The sequence below is a fragment of the Nomascus leucogenys genome, chromosome 17 (genome assembly GCF_006542625.1).
Source record: "Nomascus leucogenys isolate Asia chromosome 17, Asia_NLE_v1, whole genome shotgun sequence".
In the NCBI taxonomy this organism is placed as follows: domain Eukaryota; kingdom Metazoa; phylum Chordata; class Mammalia; order Primates; family Hylobatidae; genus Nomascus; species Nomascus leucogenys.
The window spans coordinates 75,697,780-75,716,962 of record NC_044397.1 but is presented as its reverse complement, the minus strand read 5'-3'; the positions used below and the strand labels follow the sequence as shown (position 1 = coordinate 75,716,962).

Here is a 19,183-nt window from a genome sequence, read left to right as displayed (position 1 = left end):
CTCAGGGAAACGGCTCTGGAAGGAAGTAAAAGTCAAGGCAGAGCTGGTAAAAAGTTCTGTGCACAGAGGAATGTGAGGCTACTGGCTAAAAATGATTGGGTTTCAAGTAGTCTTGCACCTGCCGCCCTAACCACACATAAGAGAAGTGACTACTGGGACAACCAAAGCTCCTTGATGCCTGCAACTCCTCCTGCTTTATTTCTTCATCTCCAAAAGGATTCATCCAGTAACTTCTTTTGGCAGGAACATTCTAGCTCAGAGAAGGTGAGCTGAAAATTAAGAATAGCTGTTTGAGGAGAAAGTGTGAGAAGGGCTCATAAACCTCTGAGATAGAATGTACGTGAATGTCCATGAAGGCAACCGCATGCCTGTGACCATAAGTCACACGGGAAGGTGCTGGCCGATGGTTTGTATGAGAACACCCCCATCCTTGCCATGGCCACATTAAAAAGCTATTTGAACGCCGGCCTGTATGTATTGTGATCTTCTCTTTCAGAGGGGAAGATTTAAGGGACTTGAAAGCAGACAGCGTTTTCTACTGAAATGCTGTCAGGCAAGCTATGCACAGAACTTCCAGTCACATATTTGGTGACTATTAACATGGAAATCACTGAATATGGGTGTATTTTTATGCCACATAGGGACATAAAATTCCCTACTATAATAGAAAAATGTGTAGCATTCTCCTTTGAAATATCTGTACTCTGTTTAAATTAGCAAGTATACATGGTCAGAATTCATGAATTTTGTTAGTTTTCCAAGCAAGGTTTTTTATTTATTTATTTATTTATTTATTTTTTTTTTTTTGAGACAGAGTCTCGCTCTGTTGCCCAGGCTGGAATGCAGTGGTGCTATCTCGGCTCACTGCAAGCTCCGCCTCCCGGGTTCATGCCATTCTCCTGCCTCAGCCTCTCCGAGTAGCTGGGACTACAGGCGCCCGCCACCACGCCCAGCTAATTTTTTGTATTTTTAGTAGAGACGGGGTTTCACCATGGTCTCGATCTCCTGACCTCGTGATCCGCCCGCCTCGGCCTCCCAAAGTGCTGGGATTACAGGCGTGAGCCACCGCGCCCAGCCCCAAGCAAGGTTTTTTAAATGACTCTCTTCAGGGTCACGTGTGTTAGTTTTAAGGATGATTTTAGCACTTTTTATTATAATGAATCTTTTTTAAAAGAATGATGGAAGGTTGGGTGTGGAACCTCTTTCAGCCTGAGCTTTAAGCAGCCCTTTGAGTGACCTGATAGATGTCAAATACACACAGGTGCAGCAGCTGGCACCCGCCAGGTGTGTTATCAATTCCAGCCACTGGTATACTACTAGTTTTTAAGGTAGTTCCAGAGTCATGGTTAAAAAATGAAGTCTCTGACTGCGATGTTTCCTGCATGATCAAGGTCAAATTTTGAAGTCATTTTTCAGATCTAATAGACGGCCTCTCTCCCTGGCCACTCTCTGAGCAAAGTAGCCACAGCTGAGATTTTCCTCACAGATTAAATATATATATATATATATATATATATATATATATACTTAGAGAAGCAGTTGCTGATGTCTTCAAAAAAGGAGTATTTACTTAGAAAAGCAAAACAAATTAGTAAACTGCTTGCTTTACATAAATAAACTCTTTGGAATTATGTGGTATTTCTATGAGATGTCAGGGCTATTACCTGCGGTCAGATAAATTTGCATCTTACAAAGCTAACCAGGTTTCTTTTTCATAGGACTTCTCGTTGGGCTAGCATACCCCAGAAATCTCCCAGAGGGGCTGGAGGTTGAGCGGTTCCCACTTTTATCTGCTCATGGAAAGCTTTCAATGCTGGACATTTCTCAAACTAATGTTCTGAGGAACACACTTTGGGAGAAGTGGGGCAAATGCAAATGAAACATAGAGAAAAAGCTTCCATGTTTAGGGGTGTGCTTCGTAACTTAACACTGTTACAGCTCCTTTTTACATACTTGACTTGTTAATTCTACTTCCTTCTTCAGGCTGCTTTTGACTTTGGCCTGTTCATACCAAACCTTGCCTATCAAAGCGTTATATCAATTGCTATAGAAAAGATTTCAACTGAATTAGGAACACCAAGGAAATGCTTTCAATTCCCAGATTCATAGAATGTTAGCACCCAGGGTGGAGAGAAGAAGGAAATGACAGGGACGTTTATTTCATGCTTATGTCCCAGCCCAGTGATGGCCAGACTTGTCTCCCCTGACGATCAGTGGATGCTGGAATGCGCTGCCCTTGCACCCTGCAGTACTGAAGGCTCATTCTCCCAGCAGCTGGGCAGGCTGCGGGCAGACGCCCCCAGGTGAAGGAAGCTGTATTGTCCAAAGCCCACATCCAATGACTGTGTAACCTGAGGGTATAAAAGCTCAGCCTCTTTGCTGCAATTTGGGACAAGTCTGAAGGACCAGCCACACTTCAGAATTCCCTGGGGTTAGCTGGGGTTTTTGTTGAGACTGCCTTGCCACACCTCCCCCTGCCCAATCCTGCATCCTGTGCATGCCACTGGTCTCGGAATCTGCTTCCCAGAAAACCTGGCCAGCAACAGTTCTCCGGGAAGGATGAAATCTCAGGCTAAAACTGGAAGTGGAAAGTAGCCACTTTATTTTCTTTTTAATTCATTTTAATTTCCATCTCAAGCTTCCATTCTGCCTAATGGCAATATCATAGTCTTTGTCAATTTAGAGTAAATTCAGCCAGTTCAGGGATTCCCTCTCCCCACTTCCCCCTGGGCTTACATCTCCTTTCCATGGGACTTCAGGAGTTGTCATCTCTCTGTGCCAGAATCCATTGGGACATCCCATATCCTGGTCGCAGGCTGGTTTGTGGTCCATGCCCCATTTGTAGCTGCATCCTTTTTGGCTCAAATGCCAGGACTCACCTGGTGGCTACCTCTCAGTGCCACGTCCTTGCCACTCATAGCTGCAAGGGAAGGACCATTCTTCTGCCTCCCACTCATGGTGGGCTACTTGGGGACAATATGAGGTTGCCTAATTTGCCACTACAGAAATTGTTTGTTTATAGGGCAGAAAACCCGCTATAGTAGAGTTCCATTGTTTAGCACTGAAGTATTGTTCAAAGTAAGTGATTTAGAGTTGTCCGGAATGTCCTAAAGAAGATGTTATTTTTTGGTGTCCCTGGGTGAAATAAAGGCCGTCAGACATGTTCTTCTGTAGAAATAGGTTTTAAATTAGTTCCATGCAACCTCCCACATTGCTTTAACATATCTTTATTGAGTACCTTCCATTTATGGCTTTGTTCAAGATGCCGGGGATGTAGTAGAGAAACACATAGGGAAGACCCTTGATCTCCCCAGTTTTTTTTGTTTTAATAGGAATTTGGTCCCTATTAAACCAGGACATCTTCAGCAGTGATTTCAATATGAGGACCACAAACAAGACGGCATTTGCTTTCATTTCCCCTGTCAGAGTTAGGTGAGATTCCGCTTTCAGTGGCCTCCCCCAAGGGAACGTCAGCACTACCTTCTGCTCAGTCAATTGTCACAACTGTTGACTCTCTAAACAGTCAGCAACTTAGACTTTCTCCATGAATTGGCAATGCACCGGCCACATCTGGCTGACAGACATGTTTTGACTGGTTTGTACATTGTTTTTAAAAATATTTTTAATTTTGGAGATTTTACAAACATTTGTATTTCTAGTTTCTCTTTTTTAAAAAAAAAAAATATCTGGTAGGCCAAAGTTCACAGCCTCATATGGCAACGAACTTAACCAAAGTAAGTACTGCCTCGTCTACCCCGCTGCCTTCAGATGGGGCAGGTGCTTTGCAGTTCAGCACAGTTTGGTCAGACAGCCACCCTCCCTCACCTCCTTTACCCTCTGGCCCCTGGAGGCCTATTCCTGGAGGATTTTGTCTTTACGTTAATCAAGGCTGACAAAGCTGCATCCTGGGGCTTGTGATTCTGGCCCCACCTACTATAGTATTTACCTGACCGAGCTTTGGCTTGGTGCTTTGCACCTGCATCAAGAGATTTGACAAGCAGTGGATGTAGGTGACTCACACGCTGTTGATTGTGACGTGGACTGTTTCACACCCTTAACAACCATCTCTATGACAGCCATTGGTGTTGATTGAGAGATCTCGCTCGTTCGCTCTCCCTCTAGCAATGATAGGATGCAAGACCCAGCCCCCTGTGGTTGAGTGAGGCCGTATGGCACTTCAGACCAGTAAAGTATGAAAGGAGATGATGTACATTTCCAGATGAGCACATTTTCTGCCTGTGCAAGATGCCCAGAGCTGTCTTCTCCTCCCACTACCGCAATCAGCAGCGTCCAAGATGGTGGCTGCTGCCAGCTGAGTCCCGGAGGGAGGAGACACAGAGCAGACCCCCAGCTGAGGAACAGAGGACATGGAGCATGAGTGAGATGCAGATCTTGGTAGATACGAGTGACTCAGGTTTTGGGATCTTTTGACCCTGCAGCATGCCCTAGCCTGTACTGAGTAATACAGTCCATAAAAGAGACTTCTCGGAGGGTGGAGCCAAGATGGCCGAATAGGAACAGCTCCGGTCTCCAGCTCCCAGCCCGAGCAACACAGAAGACGGGTGATTTCTGCATTTCTGCTTGAGGTACCGGTTTCATCTCACTAGGGAGTGCCAAACAGTGGGTGCAGGACAATCGGTGCAGCACACTGTGCGCGAGCCGAAGCAAGCCTCACTCAGGAAGCGCAAGGGGTCAGGGAGTTCCCTTTCCTAGTCAAAGAAAGGGGTAACAGACGGCACCTGGAATATCGGGTCAGTCCCACCCCAATACTGCGCTTTTCCAACGGGCCTGGAAAACGGCACACTAGGAGACTGTGTCCCGCACCTGGCTCGGAGGGTCCTATGACAAGGAGTCTTGCTGATTGCTAGCACAGCAGTCTGAGATCAAGCTGCAAGGCGGCAGCGAGGCTGGGGGAGGGGCACCCGCCATTGCCCAGGCTTGCTTAGGTAAACAAAGCAGCCAGGAAGCTCGAACTGGGTGGGGCCCACCACAGCTCAAGGAGGCCTGCCTGCCTCTGTAGGCTCCACCTCTGGGGGCAGGGCACAGACAAACAAAAAGTCAGCAGTAACCTCCTCAGAATTAAATGTCCCTGTCTGACCGACAGCTTTGAAGAGAGTAGTGGTTCTCCCAGCACGCAGCTGGAGATCTGAGAACGGACAGACTGCCTCCTAAAGTGGGTCCCTCACCCCTGAGCAGCCTAACTGGGAGGCACCCCCCCAGTAGGGACAGACTGACATCTCACTTGGCCGGGTACTCCTCTGAGACAAAACTTCCAGAGGAACTATCAGACAGCTGAATTTGTGGTCTCACGAAAATCGGCTGTTCTGCAGCCACCACTGCTGACACCCAGCCAAACAGGGTCTGGAGTGGACCTCTAGTAAACTCCAACAGACCTGCAGCTAAGGGTCCTGTCTGGCAGAAGGAAAACTAACAAACAGAAAGGACATCCACACCAAAAACCCATCTGTACATCACCATCATCAAAGACCAAAAGTCAGAGAAAAGCTGGAAACTCTAAAAAGCAGAGCACCTCTCCTCTCCAAAGGAACGCAGTTCCTCACCAGCAACGGAACAAAGCTGGATGGAGGATGACTTTGACGAGTTGAGAGAAGAAGGCTTCAGACGATCAAACTACTCTGAGCTACGGAGGAAATTCAAAACAATAGCAAAGAAGTTAAAAACTTTGAAAAAAAATTAGAAGAATGGATAACTAGAATAACCAATGGAGAGAAGGGCTTAAAGGAGCTGATGGAGCTGAAAGCCAAGTTTCGAGAACTACGCGAAGATTGCAGAAGCCTCAGTAGCAGATGCGATCAACTGGAAGAAAGGGTATCGCTGATGGAAGATGAAATGAATGAAATGAAGCGAGAAGGGAAGTTTAGAGAAAAAAGAATAAAAAGAAATGAACAAAGCCTCCAAGAAATTTGGGACTATGTGAAAAGACCAAACCTACGTCTGATTGGTGTACCTGAAAATGATGGGGAGAATGGAACCAAGTTGGAAAACACTCTGCAAGATATTATCCAGGAGAACTTCCCCAATCTAGCAAGGCAGGCCAACATTCAGATTCAGGAAATACAGAGAACGCCGCAAAGATACTCCTCGAGAAGAGCAACTCCTAGACACATAATTGTCAGATTCACCAAAGTTGAAATGAAGGAAAAAATGTTAAGGGCAGCCAGAGAGAAAGGTCGGGTTACCCACAAAGGGAAGCCCATCAGACTAACAGCTGATCTCTTGGCAGAAACTCTACAAGCCAGAAGAGAGTGGGGGCCGATATTCAACATTCTTAAAGAAAAGAATTTTCAACCCAGAATTTCATATCCAGCCAAACTAAGCTTCATAAGTGAAGGAGAAATAAAATGCTTTACAGACAAGCAAACGCTGAGTGATTTTGTCACCACCAGGCCTGCCCTAAAAGAGCTCCTGAAGGAAGCACTAAACATGGAAAGGAACAACCGGTACCAGCCACTGCAAAAACATGCCAAATTGTAAAGACCATCAAGGCTAGGAAGAAACTGCATCAACTAACGAGCAAAATAACCAACTAACATCATAACGACAGGATCAGATTCACACATAACAATATTAACGTTAAATGTAAATGGGCTAAATGCTCCAATTAAAAGACACAGACTGGCAAACTGGATAAGGAGTCAGGACCCATCAGTGTGCTGTATTCAGGAAACCCATCTCACGTGCAGAGACACACATAGACTCAAAATAAAGGGATGGAGGAAGATCTATCAAGCAAATGGAAAACAAAAAAAGGCAGGGGTTGCAATCCTAGTCTCTGATAAAATAGACTTTAAACCAACAAAGATCAAAAGAGACAAAGAAGGCCATTACATAATGGTAAAGGGATCGATTCAACAAGAAGAGCTAACTATCCTAAATATATATGCACCCAACACAGGAGCACCAGATTCATAAAGCAAGTCCTGAGTGACCTACAAAGGGACTTAAACTCCCACACAATAATAATGGGAGATTTTAACACCCCACTGTCAACATTAGACGATCAACGAGACAGAAAGTTAACAAGGATATCCAGGAACTGAACTCAGCTCTACACAAAGTGGACCTAATAGACATCTACAGAACTCTCCACCCCAAATCAACAGAATATACATTTTTTTCAGCACCACACCTATTCCAAAATTGACCACATAGTTGGAAGTAAAGCTCTCCTCAGCAAATGTAAAAGAACAGAAATTATAACAAACTGTCTCTCAGACCACAGTGCAATCAAACTAGAACTCAGGATTAAGAAACTCACTCAAAACTGCTCAACTACATGGAAACTGAACAACCTGCTCCTGAATGACTATTGGGTACATAATGAAATGAAGGCAGAAATAAAGATGTTCTTTGAAACCAACGAGAACAAACACACAACATACCAGAATCTCTGGGACACGTTCAAAGCAGTGTGTAGAGGGAAATTTATAGGACTAAATGCCCACAAGAGAAAGCAGGAAAGATCCAAAATTGACACCCTAACATCACAATTAAAAGAACTAGAAAAGCCAGAGCAAACACATTCAAAAGCTAGCAGAAGGCTAGAAATAACTAAAATCAGAGCAGATCTGAAGGAAATAGAGACACAAAAAACCCTTCAAAAAATTAATGAATCCAGGAGCTGGTTTTTTGAAAAGATCAACAAAATTGATAGACCGCTAGCAAGACTAATAAAGAAGAAAAGAGAGAAGAATCAAATAGACGCAATAAAAAATGAAAAAGGGGATATCACCACCAATCCCACAGAAATACAATCTACCATCAGAGAATACTACAAACACCTCTACGCAAATAAACTAGAAAATCTAGAAGAAATGGATAAATTCCTCGACAAATACACCCTCCCAAGACTAAATCAGGAAGAAGTTGAATCTCTGAATAGACCAATAACAGGTTCTGAAATTGTGGCAATAATCAATAGCTTACCAACCAAAAAGAGTCCAGGACCTGATGGATTCACAGCCGAATTCTACCAGAGGTACAAGGAGGAACTGGTACCATTCCTTCTGAAACTATTCCAATCGATGAAAAAGAGGGAATCCTCCCTAACACATTTTATGAAGCCAGCATCATCCTGATACCAAAGCCTGGCAGAGACATAACCAAAAAAGAGAATTTCAGACCAATATCCTTGATGAACATTGATGCAAAAATCCTCAATAAAATACTGGCAAACCAAATCCAGCAGCACATCAAAAAGCTTATCCACCATGATCAAGTGGGCTTCATCCCTGGATGCAAGGCTGGTTCAACATACGCAAATCAATAAATGTAATCCAGCATATAAACAGAACCAAAGACAAAAACCACATGATTATCTCAATGATGCAAAAAAGGCCTTTGACAAAATTCAACAACCCTTCATGCTAAAAACTCTCAATAAATTAGGTATTGATGGGACGTATCTCAAAATAATAAGAGCTATCTACGACAAACCCACAGCCAATATCATACTGAATGGGCAAAAACTGGAAGCATTCCCTCTGAAAACTGGCACAAGACAGGGATGCCCTCTCTCACCGCTCCTATTCAACATAGTGCTGGAAGTTCTGGCCAGAGCAATCAGGCAGGAGAAGGAAATAAAGGGTATTCAATTAGGAAAAGAGGAAGTCAAATTGTCCCTGTTTGCAGATGACATGATTGTATATCTAGAAAACCCCATTGTCTCAGCCCAAAATCTCCTTAAGCTGATTAGCAACTTCAGCAAAGTCTCAGGATACAAAATCAATGTACAAAAATCACAAGCATTCTTGTACACCAATAACAGACAAACAGAGAGCCAAATCATGAGTGAACTCCCATTCACAATTGCTTCAAAGAGAATAAAATACCTAGGAATCCAACTTACAAGGGATGTAAAGGACCTCTTCAAGGAGAACTACAAACCACTGCTCAATGAAATAAAAGAGGATACAAACAAATGGAAGAACATTCCATGCTCATGGGTAGGAAGAATCAATATCGTGAAAATGGCCATACTGCCCAAGGTAATTTATAGATTCAATGCCATCCCCATCAAGCTACCAATGACTTTCTTCACAGAATTGGAAAAAACTACTTTAAAGTTCATATGGAACCAAAAAAGAGCGCGCATTGCCAAGTCAATCCTAAGCCAAAAGAACAAAGCTGGAGGCATCACCCTACCTGACTTCAAACTATACTACAAGGCTACAGTAACCAAAACAGCATGATACTGGTACCACAACAGAGACATAGATCAATGGAACAGAACAGAGCCCTCAGAAATGATGCCACATATCTACAACTATCTGATCTTTGACAAACCTGACAAAAACAAGAAATGGGGAAAGGATTCCCTATTTAATAAATGGTGCTGGGAAAACTGGCTAGCCATAGGTAGAAAGCTGAAACTGGATCCCTTCCTTACACCTTACACAAAAATTAATTCAAGATGGATTAAAGACTTAAATGTTAGACCTAAAACCATTAAAATCTTACAAGAAAACCTAGGCAATACCATTCAGGACATAGGCATGGGCAAGGACTTCATGTCTAAAACACCAAAAGCAATGGCAACAAAAGCCAAAATTGACAAATGGGATCTAATTAAACTAAAGAGCTTCTGCACAGCAAAAGAAACTACCATCAGAGTGAACAGGCAACCTACACAATGGGAGAAAATTTTTGCAACCTACTCATCTGACAAAGGGCTAATATCCAGAATCTACAATGAACTCAAACAAATTTACAAGAAAAAAACAAACAACCCCATCAAAAAGTGGGCAAAGGACATGAACAGACACTTCTCAAAAGAAGACATTTATGCAGCCAAAAAACATATGAAGAAATGCTCATCATCACTGGCCATCAGAGAAATGCAAATCAAAACCACAGTGAGATACCATCTCACACCAGTTAGAATGGCCATCATTAAAAAATCAGGAAACAACAGGTGCTGGAGAGGATGTGAAGAAATAGGAACACTTTTACACTGTTGGTTGGACTGTAAACTAGTTTAATCATTGTGGAAGTCAGTGTGGCGATTCCTCAGGGATCTAGAACTAGAAATACCATTTGACCCAGCCATCCCATTACTGGGTATATACCCAAAGGACTATAAATCATGCTGCTATAAAGACACATGCACACGTATGTTTATTGCGGCACTATTCACAATAGCAAAGAGTTGGAACCAACCCAAATGTCCAACAACGATAGACTGGATTAAGAAAATGTGGCACATATACACCATGGAATACTATGCAGCCATAAAAAAGGATGAGTTCACATCCTTTGTAGGGACATGGATGAAACTGGAAACCATCATTCTCAGTAAACTATCGCAAGGACAAAAAACCAAACACCACATGTTCTCACTCATAGGTGGGAATTGAACAATGAGAACTCATGGACACAGGAAGGGGAACATCACACTCCAGGGACTGTTGTGGGGTTGGGGGAGGGGGGAGGGACAGCATAAGGAGATATACCTAATGCTAAATGATGAGTTAATGGGTGCAGGAAATCAACGTGGCACATGGATACATATGTAACCAACCTGCACATTGTGCACATGTACCCTAAAACCTAAAGTATAATAAAAAAAAAAAAAAAAAAAAAGAGACTTCTCCAGGAGTCCTGGGAAAAATTCTTCTCAGAAGCTGGTTTCCACTTATCTTATGGATCCTAAGAATCCTCTTTAGCTTCTAGGAACTTTAGACCTAACTGTAGCAAAAGTAGGGTATTTGAGTAGGTGTTCTGACTTTTCACCTGGTTTAATCTTATTTTTTCTACTTCTTGTCATATTGTAAGTAGGCTATGATTTTTTTAGAGGAAGATCAGTACTGTATATAAAAATAAATTATTATATTGATATAATTTACTTTCAAATACATGTATATGTCTCCCTTGAAATAATTTGTACTGATATAAAACAATTAAAACCCTGAGAATTTGCTGTACATATCTTACAAGGTGTGTGCATGAATGTGGTATTTAACTCTTGGGACTTAGCCAGAACTTCTTTTTAATAGTGGACCTTGGGCCGGGCATAGTAGCTCATGCCTGTAATCCTAGCACTTTGGGAGGCCAAGGCGGGTGGATCATGAGGTCGGGAGTTCAAGAACAGCCTGGCCAACATGGTGAAACCTGATCTCTACTAAAAATACAAAAATTAGCTGGGCATGGTGAGGCATGCCTGTAATCCCAGATACTTGGGAGGCTGAAGCAGGAGAATTTTTTGAGCTCGGGAGGCAGAGGCTGCAGTGAGCCAGCCTGGGCAATAGTGAGACTCTGTTTCAAAAAAGAGTGGACTGCAAGAGAGGTTAATGGATTGTAGGACATTGGGATTTTTGCATCAAAAATGTTGCCTTTAGAAATATCTTACCTTTTCTATGGTTAATAATAATAAACAATTATGGACCAGTAGTTTAAAAGTTGCCAGTGGTAAAGTGGAAATATTTATAAGGAAATGTGTGGTTTGAGTTTCTTTTATATATTTATTTTTGTTTGTATAGGAGAATTTGCTGGTATTTAGGGTTATTTGCCATTAGTTGCTTGAAGTAGTGACAACTGCCCCTAGATTCCTTCCATGACCTTTAACCCTAGCAAAGGCATTCTTGCTTAAAAAATGACATGAGACGTATCCAGTCTCTCTGGAGTTACCTTCACTACTAGTTTTCTATTGCTGTGTAACAAATTACCATAAACTTAACAGGTTAAAACAGCACTCAGATATTCACTCAGTTCTGTAGGCCAGAAGTCCAGCAGACTCATCCAGGTTCTCCACTCAGAGTATCACAAGGCCCAATTAGGCATGGACCAGGCAGACTCTTATCTGAGGGCTCTGGGGAGGAATGCACTTCCAATCTCATTCAAGTTATTGGCTGGATTCATTTCCTTGAGTTTGTAGATTTGAGCTCCTTACTTCCTTGCTGGCTGTCCACTGGGGACTGGCCTTTGCTTCCGGTGGCTCCCGTCTTCCTTCTCACATGGTCCCTCCATCATCACGTCCATCTGTCAGTGTCAAGTCTTTTTCATACTCTTAATCTCTCTGACTTCTCCTTCTGCCCACAGCTGGAGAAAACTCTCTGCTTTTAAAGGATTCATGATTATCTGGCTGGGTGCAGTGGCTCATACCTATAATCCCAGCACCTTGGGAGGCCAAGGTGGGTAGATTACTTGAGTTCGGGAGTTCCAGACCAGCCTGGCCAACATGGGGAAGCTGTTTCTCTACTAAAAATACAAATATTAGTGGGGTATGGTGCACATGCAGTAATCCCAGTTACGTGGGAGGCTGAGGCACAAGAATCTCTTCAACCTGGGAGGCAGAGGTTGCCGTGAGCTGAGATTGTGCCACTGCACTGCTAGCCTGGGTGATAGATTAAGACTGTCTCAAAATAAATAAATGATAAAGGATTCATGATTATCCACCTAGATCACCTCCCTGTCTTTAGGTCGACTGATTACATCTGCAGAATCCCTTTTACTATAAACATAATCATGTAACATAATGTCACGTGGCATAATCAGGGGAGTAACTTTAGGTGTCAAAGGTCATAGGGGGCATCTGAAATTCTGCCTACCACATCCTCTGTCCACTCTGCTACCTCGCTTCCATAGTCTTTGGTAACTGTATTTCTCCTGTTTATCCCCTACCAACTCCCATCCAAACTGGTTGCTACTCATATATCTGTTGAGCAAGCGAGCTATTAGTTCAAGTGTATATTTTTTATTCTTTTTTTTTTTTTTTTTTTTGAGATGGAGTCTCACTCTGTTGCCAGGCTGGAGTGCAGTGGCGCCATCTTGGCTCACTGAAACCACCGCCTCCTGGGTTCAAGCAATTCTCCTGCCTCAGCCTCCTGAGTAGCTGGGACTACAGGCGTGCACCACCATGCCCAGATAATTTTTGTATTTTTAGTAGAGACTGGGTTTCACCGTGTTGGCCAGGTTGGTCTCGATCTCTTGACCTCATGATCCACCCGCCTCAGCCTCCCAAAGTGCTGGGATTATAGGCGTGAACCTCTGCACCTGGCCATTTTTTATTCATGTTTATGTGACATGTTTGGAATAGGTGATGCAAGATGGTGATGAGAAATATTTGGGTAAGGTTATAGGCAGCATGGCAAAGTAATTGGGAGTACTTGGGAGCACAAACTCTGGAGCTAGCTAGACTCGTTTACTAGTTGTATGACTTTGGATAATTCACTTAATCTCTCTCTGCCTCAGCTTCCTCGTCTCTAAAATGGGGACTATAATAGCAACAACTTGGCAGGATTGTTGAGAGGAGTGAATGAGTTAGTAGAGTGCTTAAACAGACCTGGCACAGGGTTACTACCACATGAGTAAGCATTTTAATTAGAATAATGCCAGATGCTATAACACACACATTCCCAAATCTTAGTGGCTTAATGCAGTCAAAGGTCATTTCCCACTTGCATCATGGTCCAATGGGGATGTTTCTGGTTGGGTTGCATTGTTTGTGGTCATTTAGGAACCCAGACTCCTAACATCCTATGGCTCTCTCTCTAAATCACTGGCTCTCAAAGTAGATCCAAGAACCCTGGGTTCCCTGGGACCATTTCAAATTCAGACCGTTTCCACAAGGCCCTCCTTTTCCAACTGTGTCTCTGCAAAAGCCTAGATTTTTTTTCATATTCTTTAACCAACAACATAACAAGTGAAATATAGAACCAGATGTGAGAATCCAACTGTCTTCTATCAAGTTAGATAACAAACAGATTTGCAAAAATGCGACATAATGCTACTTTTGTCATTTTTTTGTTTGAGCCAATATGCTTAATTTTTATTTAAAAACTACTTATATTAGCATGTAGGGCCTATAAAATTTATATTTTTATGTTTTTAATACATTAATATTCTGAAGTTTTCTTGGTAAGTATAAACAGATGCAACCCACAGAAGCAAAAGCTTTTTGGGGTCCTAAATGAAGACTATAAAGAGGTTCTGAGACCAGAGTTGGAGATGCAATGATGTAAATCCTGAGAGGCTTTTCTGGTGAGCTGGAAAATGAGTCTCACTGGGCCACACTGGGGAGGTTTCTGTGGGCCAGTCCTGGAAGTAGCACATCATTTCCACTTGCATTTTCATTGAGTGGGGACTATAACTGGCTACTGCTCAAGAGAAAGCAGAAATGCATGGGTCACCACCTCCCAATCTTTACAGTAGTTGACTGTTTTCAAGGGATTATTGGCTTTTGCCCTATGCATATCACAAGTATCTTGTTTACAGTTCTCCAAGAGCAATAACATTTGGTTTCATGTACTCAGACCACTTCAGAAAATTCTAGAATGAGCCTAGTTTTTGCCCTAGTCATTTGGAAGTTGGCAGACACTTATCTGAAATAGCTATGCATTTAACCAAGTAAGTAAAAGAAGAGATATCAGTCTTTTTAGAATCAGGTGGTATTGCAGTAAGAGTGAAATAGTCTATAAACATTTCTGATCTCCTTTGAAACTAACAGTAAGAGATGGCGAGAACTAAATTTAGAGGCTCTTTTGTTTGTTTTGTTTTTGGTTCGCTTTGATATCTGTTACCAGTTATATAAAATCTACTTTATAAGTTGAGAAATCGATGACCTTTGACAAGCAACATCACAGGTTGCCCATCTTACACTTTTTGGAACAAAGCATGAGTTACACACACACACACACACACACAGACAGACAGACACACACACACACACACCCATACTTCAAGGTTCAGTTCCCTGGAATATGTGCTCAAGGTTCAGTTCCCTGGAAAATGTGACTGAGTTTTATACTAAAGCTTTGAGAGCAGGACTTGAGTGGGTCCTAGTACAGATCTAGATAAAATTATAAGGTAGAAATTTGATTTTTATATTTGTTGTGACTAGATTAATTTTAGATGTTTATATTACATATAAATTTGGAAATGTATCTAACAATATGGTGTACTTTTGTGCTATATATGGACTTTATTATATATAGGAACCCTTGTGTAATTAGTGCATAGCTATTTAAGCTTCATAGCTATATCTTCGCCTTCATATGCTGTTTGTGTTATAATTAATTGGCAGTATAAGACCTCTGTAAAGAATATAAGCATGCTGTTCCGAGGAGAAAAGGTAAATCCACTTTAGGATGCTCCCCTTTAGGAAGCCATTTCTATTGGACTTAGAAAGAAACACGCTTTGCATAGGATATACTGTTTAATATTTTCTTAGTTTAAAGGTAGCAAATCTTTGTTGAGTAAGAGTCCAGCTAAAAGATTTAAACCGTGCAGGGCATTTGTTGTTTCCTGAACAGAAAAGCCAAGACGTGGTGGTTTCAGGATGCATTGGAGCTGCTGGTTTTGTCATGGACCCAGGCTCTTTTCATTGCCTGTCTGCCAGCCCCACCACATGGCCTGCCCCCTTGATTTGGTCAACAAGTGCACAGGAAGATTGCTGTTCCATCACAGGTGTTAAAAGCTTTAGACAAATTAAATTTAATGGAGTTTAGTTGAGGAAAGAATGATTCTAGAATCAGGCAGTCCCTAGAACCAGAATAGGTTCTGAGTGACTCGGGGCTGCCACATGGTCAGATAACATTTATGGACAGCAAAAAGAAAGTGATGCACAGAAAATGGAAGTGAGGTGCAGAAACAGCTGGATTGGTTACAGCTGGCCCGTGGCCTTTTTGAGCCTGCTTTAAACAACTGGCCACATTTGGTTGGCTGAAGCTCAGCTACGAGAGTAGTTTACACATCAAAAAGTCTGTTTACACATCAGAGTAGGTTACCATTCACTATGTATGGAGACGAGACACCTTTAGGCCAAACTTAAGATATGTATGAAGGCAGTTTTAAGCCAAGCTTAACTTAACAGAGGCATCACGTGACAATGTCCTAAGCAGAGAGTAAGAAAGATGATAGCAAAAAAAAAAAAAAGGGACTTCTCCATCCCTCCCTTTACAGGAGAAAGCCTCTCCCCAGCGGACTTTCCCTCACTGACCCCTGCTGTGTCACATGCCCTCCTGTAGGCCAGTCATTGACAAAGTGAACAAGGAGCCATAATTGGCTTGGACTGTTCTTAGTCAATTCCTGGGATCCTTGAATGTCGCTGCCTAAGCCTAGTCAGGGTCCTGCTGGCAAGTAAGAAAGGGAGAGTAGCTGGGGGGGTGCAGAGATTCTGCCCCCAAGCCTAACCAGTAAACGTACCTGGTATATGGAACACCCACGACTCATAGAATATGATCAAAGTGCAACTGTCCAATTAAAATCCTTACATTTAGGGAAGTTTTGCCCCTGCTTCTGGGATAAATGCTCTGTCATGCCCCCTGACTTTTCTAGCCACTTGTAGCTAATAGAAGGCCCTACCATCACTTTCAATCTCAAAACACATGCTTATTTTGACAATCAGAATTCCTAGTCCTGAATAATACTAGAAAATCCAAACTGGATTATAGAGTTAAATCTCTCCTCCCTCAGCCACAGCCAACTTGGGGAGGGTGCCTGCTGCCTGGCAAGGGATGAGATCAGCTTCTTCCCTCCTACTTCACCCTTGTTCCCTAGCTCACTGCCCGTAGGGTAGGGATGCAAAGAGCGGGGAGAGTAGTTCTTCCTTGACCGATACCATCCTAAGAAGGCTTCACACTTACTGGGCAAGATGGGCACATTTGTGGGTTCTTAGAAGGTTGTTCCACTAGACCCCTCTGACTGCAGTTCTTGCAACAGAAGAAATACATAAGTGGCAATATAACTTCTTCTAAACTGTCTGCTAAACCGGACAGTGAAAGTGGGAGTGAATGGGGCAGGGGTAGTCATGATTTCACCAGGGCAACAGTCATGAACAGAGACCGTCCAACACCTGTATTGGGCAATCAGGGAGGAGGGCAACAGGGCCACCTTAGCAATGCACAGATTCTCCAGTGGCCACACTCCCGTCAGCCCCTGCTTTTCCAACAAAGCACTCTCTTTTCAAGTCCCTTAACCTTCCAGATGGTCCTGATGGCCTGATTTTGAGAAATGCTCAGTTAGGTGGAAATGCTGTTGCTTTCCAGATAGGGCCCTCTCATCTCACCCTGTGGGCTGACAGCCTTGGGATCTCACCCTAAGATGGCTCAGGTAGCCTCAACTTCGGTTAAGTTCCTTCCATTTCTGCAGGATTTAGGGGTTTGGGACTCACAGCTGAGTGGATCAAAAGAATCTCCTTATGAATCCTTTCCTAGTGTTCAACCACCTTCCCTGTTTTTTTTTCACTGCCAGTGTGAGTGTTGGGTCTTAGAGTTGTGAACTGGTTTTCCCTGGTTCCTTTGATACCCTGCCTTTCGACGGTGTGCCTCACCGTGAAATTCCGTAGCTATTCCTGTGGTGAAACATTCAGTCATAACATCCTGACCCAGAAGCATGAATGATATGTCTTGCTATAATACGGTGATGTCCCAATAAGCTATTGGCATTCTTCAGGACTCCAAGTTCCCGCAAGGGATAGCCCAAGGCTAATACCTTTTCTAGTCTAGTATTGTTTGCTATTCTCTTCCTGCTGTCAGCTATGAACTCTACCCACTGCCCTCTCCCCATAATTTGTCTCCAAGTTTGCTGATCAGGGCAACCCAGAAAGAAATGGAGCTTTTCAAGGTTGGCCAATTAAAGGATCCTAACTCAGAGATCTACACTGTACTCGCCTACTAAGCCATAAGTACAATGGAAGTGTGGGTATGTGCTGGAAGGAATCGACATCATTAGTAAATACATATGGAAATGTGATCCATTTCACTGTACCTGGCAGACCTGTATTTAATAGTTTTAGACTGAAGAACAGAGGACAAGAGATGTAAAATAATTTTATAATGATCCCTGGATTATTTTGGACTAACTATGCATCACGAGTAATCCTGGTTTATCTCTCATTGTTGTTTTGTTCATCGTTAGGGTATTTTCAGCAGCTGTCCCTGGCCTTTTGGAATATAATTATGATTTTCTCTGGAGCTATAATTTGTCTGCTGCAACCAAAAGAAAAAGGTTTATGTGGAACCAGAGCTGACAACTGGGAGGCTGTAGCTCCGGCATTCCTCTGTTGGCAACAGCTCTGTAATTCCTAGTGTATAAAAAGACATTCCAGAAAATGGTTACCAAAAAGAATTCTTGCACGGATATAGTTTTTCCATCAGAGGGATCAGCTCTTACTGGCAGGAGTGCTTTATTTAGGGCTATTTCTTTCATTCAGTGTTTAAGTCAGCAAACACTGCACATGTCCCTATAATGCCAAATGCACAGTGCTACATGCCGTGGGGGGAGATATTTTTTTGTTATACTTTGGCAAAAAGTGATGTGTACACAAAGAAATAGAATACAAAGTCGTAGTTGCTTTATGTTCTATTGTGATAAGCTCTGGAAACCCAAGAAGGGCCTTTGGGATCAAGGAAAATCTTGTGAGTGAAATGGGATTTGAAAGACATGTAGAACTGGGAAGGACTGGGCTGAAGGGAGTTGGCCAGAGCCAAGGTCACGGAGGTAGGAAGTACCAGTGTATTTTCCTTGTCTTGACTATAAGTGATTATTTATATTACAGTGACTATTTAATGGATATAGATTTTTTAGAGTGAAATGAGACATACAGGAATAAACCAGATGTGTCGTGGACAAACGTAGATGTAGAGTTGCCTGATCTAGAAACAACCTTACAGGGCCGGGTGCAGTGACTCACACCTGTAATCCCAGCACTTTAGGAGGCCAAGGCGGGCGGATCACCTGAGGTCAGGAGTTCGAGACCAGCTTGGACAACATGGTGAAACCCCGTCTCTACTAAAAATACAAAAAAGTTAGCTGGGTGTGGTGGCACATGCCTGTAATCCCTGCTAGTCGGGAGGATGAGGCAGGAGGATTGCATGAACCCAGGAGACGGAGGTTGCAATGAGCCAAGATCATGCCACTGCACTCCAGCCTGGGTGACAGAGCAAGACTCCATCTAAAAAAAAAAAAAAAGAAGAAGGGAGAGGGGGAGGAAGGGAGGAAGGGAGGGAAGAAAGACAGGAGAGAGGGAGGGAGGGAGGGAGGGAGGGAGGAAGGAAGGAAGGAAGGAAGGAAGGAAGGAAGGAAGGAAGGAAGGAATCTACCTTACAGTTCTCTGTTAACCACAACTGAAAGATAAACCGGTAGTGTGTCCTGCATCTGCACCAGCCTCTGAGGATCTTCCCTCTTGGACATCTTTTCTTCCTCTCCTAATCTGTACTCTTTTCCT

At 42.9% G+C, this 19,183-nt stretch overlaps 1 protein-coding gene and 1 long non-coding RNA gene across 6 annotated transcripts in view; one reads left to right on the top strand and one right to left on the bottom strand.

The window, feature by feature from the left end:
* Positions 1-19,183, top strand: part of CHN2 (chimerin 2) — a 328,112-nt gene that overhangs the window by 227,232 nt on the left and 81,697 nt on the right. The window lies entirely within an intron of this gene.
* On the bottom strand, positions 3,677-10,862 carry LOC115830985. The gene is made up of 2 exons (XR_004026530.1): positions 10,608-10,862; positions 3,677-4,484 (listed from the first exon to the last, which is right to left on the bottom strand). It is a non-coding gene; the product is annotated as an uncharacterized LOC115830985 (long non-coding RNA).